Genomic DNA, 7,202 nt, shown 5'->3' with positions numbered 1-7,202 from the left:
GCTAGGAAAACAGGTGGCAGAAGGAAGCAATGTAACAGGTGCCATCCCAATCTGGAGGTAAGCGTATGTATGCGGTATGGCCACAAACAAAATAGGAATGACGAGTAGCTCTAAAGGAGGACTTGCCATGATCACTGAATTCGACCACGGTAGTACATTTACTATGACCTAAGTGTACTGAACCCTTCTTTCTGACACATAAGTCACCTGTGACTGGTAGTACTGACATAGCAGGGAGAACTGGTGCGGCTTCGGATTCAACAGTGAGAATCATGAGGTTAATTGTATAATTACCTAATCCATATACTTCATTTTCTAGATCAGTTCCTACTCTAGTGGGGAGTCCCTTTTTGTCAGGGTAACAGGCATTAAGCAGAACTAAGTTCAAGTTTCCCCAAACCCAGCTCCCTTTAAAAACAGCGACATCAGGATCTAAGGAATTAATTATTCTAAACCATGCACCACAGGAGCCATTATGAGTGAACGGGTACGGAAAGAGGGGCAGAACTCCCTTGTATTTCTGATAGGGAGGGAGTCGACCACATATCCAACAGTTTGTAGCATTGTTAGTCTGATGGGAATGGTGTAACATACTAATGAATGTGTTGTTGCGCAGCGCGAGTCTGTAAGAAAGTTCGTGGGGAGGTAATTCGCTAAAAGAATGTTCAGCAGAAACATTGAAAGCAGATTGTTCACGTTTGAAGATAGGGTAGTATATGGGAAGCAATATGCTAGCAACAATAATCAGGAGACTTAAAAAGAACATAATCAATAAAGTCACTATACAGTGACTACGAAGTGATTTGCAATATGCACGTTTCTTGAATTGTCTCTCTCTCTCTCTATCTCGATCTAGGGGATACATGTCAGAAACTATTTAACCGATTCACCTAGGGGAGGACTTAAACAATTAAACTGTCTGACTTGCTAGATCCAAGTTTCAGTCTGTACTCCTCTTGGGGAGTTTTCTCTCGTTCGGGAACCTTAAAGTCACTAGGTTCGATACAGTCTTTGGAGGGGGTGGACGAGTCTGGGTCTGGTTTCAGTTCGTTGCACTTTTTAATATGACTCGTATGGATCCACCCCTTTCTGCCTTCCACCTTGATCGCGGTCTTCGTAGTAAGAAGGACGGTCTTCGGCTCTTTCCAGCGGGGCTCCAGCGGACTTTTCCTGTCGAAGTTCCTAATTAGGACAATGTCCCCTGGTCGGACATCGTGTGGCTTTACATCAGTGTTGTCAGGGAAGGCTGCAGCAACCTGTGAACGACATGATTGGAGTGCAGACATCAAGGAGGCAAGGTAATCTGTCAGCATATTACAATCGACATCAGTAATTTTCTTAGGCATGGGCGTCCCCCACATATTCGGTGGTCTACCAAAGACCACTTCGTACGGGGATAGTCCTGATCTCGAATGGGCAACCATTCTCATGTAGAATAATGCAACTGGCAGGGCGACTATCCAGTCGACCCCTTTCTCTTTACAAACTTTGGCAAGGCGGGTCTTTAGTGTCTGATTATGCCTTTCTACAAGGCCTGCGGCTTCGGGATGTCGGACACAATGGAATCTCCACTGATATCCTAACAGAAGGGAAACATGCCTCATAAGTTCGGATGAGAACGGCTGTCCGTTATCTGAGTACACGACACGAGGCAAGCCGTACCGTGGGAAGAATTCTCGAACCAGCTGCCTGGCAGTGGTCGAGGCAGTGTAATCTGGGACTGGATATGCTTCGGTCCAACGGGAAAGTGCACAAACAACTACGAGGACATATTTGAATCCTCGACAACGGTCCATCTGGATATAATCCATCTGGAGGACTTCAAAAGGGTGATCGGGAGGATGAAATCCACCTTGCTCTACAGGAACGCTTTTACCGGGATTGAACTGACAACAGGTCATGCAAGTACGCACTTTCTGTTTTGCTGCTGCTCGTAAGTGTTTGTTGTACCAGAGATTCTGTAAACTGTCTAACATAGCTTTCTCTCCTAGATGTGCTGGACTATGTGCTGTATTTATCATGATTTGAACCATTGAGTCAGGGAGAAACCATGCAGATTTTCCCTTCGTCACCCATCCTTGATCTGTCTGGATCCCTCCTAGTTCAGTCCATTTCTTTATTTCATCTGAAGTAGCATGTGTCTGGATGTCGATTACATCTAGGGTGGGATCCCGGACTGACATACACTGTGTTGGTACTATTGTCTTTGTCACATCAGTAGTCTGGGTGTGAGTCAATGCTGTATGTTTTGCTGTCTGGTCTGCCAGGTCATTACCCTGGGAAACAGAATCCGTAACTTTAGTATGTGCTTTACACTTCATAACGGATATGCCCGAGGGCAGATGTATTGCTTCTAACAGTGCTTGAATGAGGGGACCGTGTTGGATCTTGGCACCATGAGAGGTCAAGAAACCTCGTTCTTGCCATAACATTCCGAAGTCGTGTACAACTCCGAACGCATAACGGGAATCAGTGTATATGTTAACATTTCTGTTCTTGGCTAGTATACAAGCTCGGGTCAGAGCGATGAGCTCCGCCGCTTGAGCAGACAGTGTGTCAATACGATGTGTTTCTTTAACTTCAGTTTCAGTGGTCACTGCATACGCGGCCACTAATTCTCCTGTACTTGTTCTCATGCATGAGCCGTCTACGTAAAGTGTCAGGTCTGGATTTGTCAGTGGGACATCTGTTAAGTCTCGTCGAGGCTTTGTTACTGCATTAATGATCTCTATACAATCATGCGGGGCTGGATCTGTCATAATTGTAGGTAACAATGTTGCGGGATTCAGAATGCTGCAGCGTCTGATTTCTATGTGTGGCTGGAATAGTGTCAATTCATAACCTGTCAGTCGTGCTATAGTCAAGTGCTGAGTCTGAGTTCTGTTTAAAAGAACCTCTACAGAATGTGGAACTTGTACTGTTAATTGATGTCCTAAAACAATTGAGTCGCTCTGTCTGATTGCTAGTGCTGTTGCTGCTACTGACTTCAAGCACGCAGGGAGTGCCTGGGCTACTGAATCCAATGTACTTGAAAAATAAGCGCAAGGCTTATGTGAACCTGCTTGGTCTTGAGTGAGGACAGACAACGCTGTACCATCACGTTCTGTAACAAAAAGTGTGAACGGTTTGCTGTAACATGGTGTCGCTAGAACTGGTGCTTGACATAAGGCTTTCTTTAATTCCTCAAAAGCCTGTGTATGGTCCTGAGTCCAAGGGAGGGCAGTCGAAGTCGCTGCCTCCTGTGTTGTTAACTGAATCAGTGGTTTAGCTAGAAATGCATATTGGGGAATCCATTGTCTGCAGTACGAGGTGAGGCCTATAAAGGCCCGCACTTCCTTTTGTGTCTGGGGTTGTGGCATATTTACAATTAACTGAATGCGATCTGGAGTGAGCTGTCTCCCCACTTTGGACAGCAAGTGACCCAAGTACACAACTTGCTGAACACAGAATTGTAGCTTTGAAGGAGACACCTTGTGTCCCTTTTCGGCCAGAAAATGTAGAACCGTCAGTGATGCTTGCTCACATTCGGGCTTACTTCGTGCGGTGATCAGCAGATCATCGACGTATTGCAGTAAGGCAGTGTTAACTGGCATTATGATACAATCAAGTTGTCTTTTCAGTGCTTGGCTATAGATGCTGGGGCTTTCTGTGAATCCTTGAGGTGCGCGTGAAAATTTGAAACTTCGTCCATTTAAACTGAATCCGAAGAGATATTGGCTCTCTGGGTCAATAGGTACACTGAAGAAGGCGTTCTTGAGGTCAATTACAGTAAAGAACGTTGCTTCTGAATCAATAGCAGTCAATAGGGAAGAGATGTCGGGAACCACAGGGTACTGTGGAACAATACATTTATTCAGTTCTCTTAAATCAATCACCAGCCGATATACTGACGGTGCATTGGGATCAGTACGTTTAAGAATCGGAATGATAGGGGAATTACAGATATTGGAGTCGGTCTCTACGACCACTCCTTGGGCAATGAGCTCTTCAATGATTTCCAGTAAAGCCACTACAGCATCGGGTGGTAACTTGTATTGTCTGATTCTGGGTAGAACAACACCTGGTTTGAGTGTAACACGGTATGGTGTAATGTGCATACAACCTACGTCAGTTGGGCCTTTTGCCCATAAGTGATCCGGTACGTTTTTTAATCTGACATCAAACTCTCGTAATACATAATGACCCTTAAAGTCTCTCAAGAAAAGTCTAACTCCTTCCGGAGAACAACAGATCACAGCTCCTAGAGCCTTCAATGTCTTTATTCCTAACAGATTTTCTGGACAAGATTTCGTAAGTAACAAGTCTGTAACACGTGATAATGGACCCACAGCCAGGGGAACTGGTTTCGATACCTCATTTACAATAGGCTGTCCTGAAAAACCAAGGGAAACATTCTGTGAGCCTGAGAGGGGTGCCCCTGGGACCTCATCATGACTGATTGTGGTGCGACTTGCTCCTGTGTCAATTAAAAACTTTCTGTCTTTTCCCAATACTTGACTGTGTACATAAGGACCCTCTTGATCTACAGGAATTTCAATAAGAGGCAAGCCACCCTCCCTCTCTAGGCTGTTTCATGTGTATCGTGGATAATCGGGGTAATCAGATTGGGCATACTGATACATCTGCTGTGACACTTGCTGAGTCGCGGCAATAGGCTGTGGCTGTGACTGTCTCTGTGGTACCGCTACTGTCTGTGCTGCATGTGGTGAAACATGCATAGGCTGTGTATTCTGTGAAGTCTGTTGCTGACCCTGATTTTGTCTAGGTGGATGCGGTCTTTCTTTAGTTTTACCTGTCGATATATTATGTTTCAGGACTGGGCATTCATGTACGTAGTGACCTGGCTGCTTGCAATAATTGCATGTCCCTTTAACGGGAGCTGCGACGTGACCTGTCTGGGTCGTACCCTTTCTCTGACCGTCGGCTGGAACCGACTGGGCTACTAACATTTTCATTTTCGTGTCTTTCATGCGCTTCTGTTCCTGATCCTGTTCTTCTCTAATTCTGTTCTGATGGTATTGTAACATCTGCAACATCTGAGATGGCGTATTTGCTTGCCAAGTACTTTCAACTTTGTACACGCGGTTCTTGACTAGTGGCAGGGAATTCTCGACTAATTTTGATACAAAAAGATGCGGATACGACTCGCTACTTGGCTTAAGGCCACTATTGATAATAAAACATTTCTCGAATCTTGAATAGAAGTCACTAGTATCTTCCTCATGTTTCTGTTTACAGGCCGAAATTGCGTCCCAGTCTTCCTTTCTAGTTGTCAGTAATCTTGGCAGAACCTGTACTATTAAACCTGGTAATGCTTTAGTTTTCTCCCCAAGGCCTAGCCCAGGGGTACGAAGTTTCTCCTCGTCCTCTATTTCTGTCCACACAATCTTTTTATCTCCCACCTCCCATTCTCTTTCCTTCAGCTTCTCGTAGATGCCCGTGGGCAGCAGTACTTTTAACATTTTCATAATATCTTCATATGTGTAATCTCCCATCCGTAACATGTCTTTAAGTTCTCTGTGAAAACCTGCAGGGTCTTTATCGTGACACGGTACTAGTTTCTTCATTTCCAATAGTTCTAACTTGGTCAGTGGTGTGTGTACATACACACGTTTTAGGGCGTTATCAGTACCCATGACTGGGTGTACTTCTCGTAAGGGGTTCTGACTTTCAATGCCATGCAGACGCTCCATATGATACATTTTTCTTTCTGGGGGTGGAGCGGGAACGTATTCGGAGCTTAAGAACGTATTATATCTGTGCCGTTGTTCTAGAATTATTTGAATTAACTTGGTACTTAGGCCTCTCCATCTGTCCATGAGTAGTGCTTCTAATGTATCGTGTAAGGGACCTGGGTCAGAATGTTGATGTCTGAATAACGTGAGAAGGTGCTGAATCATGTATACACCTGCTAATTTCTGCTCGTCTGGGGAAAGGTTCAGGAATGTCTGTGCTACTGTGTCATCATTGTATTTGTTCGTATTGTCAGCCCATAGTACAGCTGACCGGGCTAGTTCTTGTTCATCCATAGAATTTAGTACATGGTACCCCATTCGTTCTCGAAGCATTTTATCAGTCTCTTGAAACTGGTGTTCAGGAGAATTCGGTTTTGTTATGCCAGAGAGGAAGACTCTCTTGCTTTCTGGACGAATGCCTTTCCTAAGATAAGTTCCTTTACCTACATACGCTATTGTGTCTGTAGTCTTTTCTGGTTCTCCAGATCCTTCCTCCTCCTCAGAGGAAGCTCCTTCTTTCTCCTTTTCGTGTACTTCTATTACTGCTCTTCTTATTTTCCTGTACATACTGGCTATGCAATTCTGTTTATCATGTTTTCCTTCGGCTATATTTTGACCCCACTCCGTTAGGGCATCCATTTCATCCTGTTCTGTCTCAGGCCTGTCTCGTTTTCTTATTAAGCAATTTATGAAAAAACGCAGTATATATGCTTGAGTGTCGACTTTCTGATGTGCCATGGCTCCCTTAATACTTTCAGGGTTTTCCCCAGTCCGGACAAAATGATATATCCTATCTAGGTGTTCTTTCATTCCTGCGAATAACACTAGGTAATCTGTAGCTTGTCGTAAACGTAGCGATGCCATCAACATCCTATCGTCTTTACCGGGTACTGGATCGTATCTGCAAACTTGAAGCGGTTCTTTGAGTATGTCGAAACGGGGTGATTGGAATGTAAAGGGCTTCTGCATGTCCCTAAGGTTTAATCTGTGTGTTGCTGGCGGGGTCTGGTAACCCCCGGTCGCACCTCCTGAGGCGGAGGCTTGAGCATTATCTCTCTGTGGAGTCTGTATCTGTACTTGAACTTGTCTTTTAGTAGGATCAGGCGCAAACGGATTCGGTATCTTAACCTTAGGTGAGGGGAGTGGTGGAGGTGGAGGAACGACAGGCTGTCGGTCGGGGGGAACTTGTTGCGGTAGTGGCAAAATACGATCTTGGGGCGGGTTGCCACCTCCGTCACCGTCAGTAGGCGGGACGCGGGCAGGTGGATTGGTGTAAGCGGGTGCTACATCGTTTAGATAGGCATTCAGAAAGATGTCTTTAGTAGTCCTGTGTTTTACTTGAATTGGAACCAATGGTGGTGGCAGATTTTTCGGCATTTCTGAAGTGGCCTCAGGTGTACCTTCGGCTACTAAGTACATACCATTTACAAGATTGTTTCGTGCGCGGTCTACTTGTTCTGATTTTAC

The sequence above is a fragment of the Lissotriton vulgaris genome, chromosome 2_2, assembly GCF_964263255.1.
Source record: "Lissotriton vulgaris chromosome 2_2, aLisVul1.2, whole genome shotgun sequence".
Lineage (NCBI taxonomy): Eukaryota > Metazoa > Chordata > Amphibia > Caudata > Salamandridae > Lissotriton > Lissotriton vulgaris.
The sequence above is the reverse complement of the archived record's forward strand: the minus strand, read 5'-3'. Positions refer to the sequence as shown.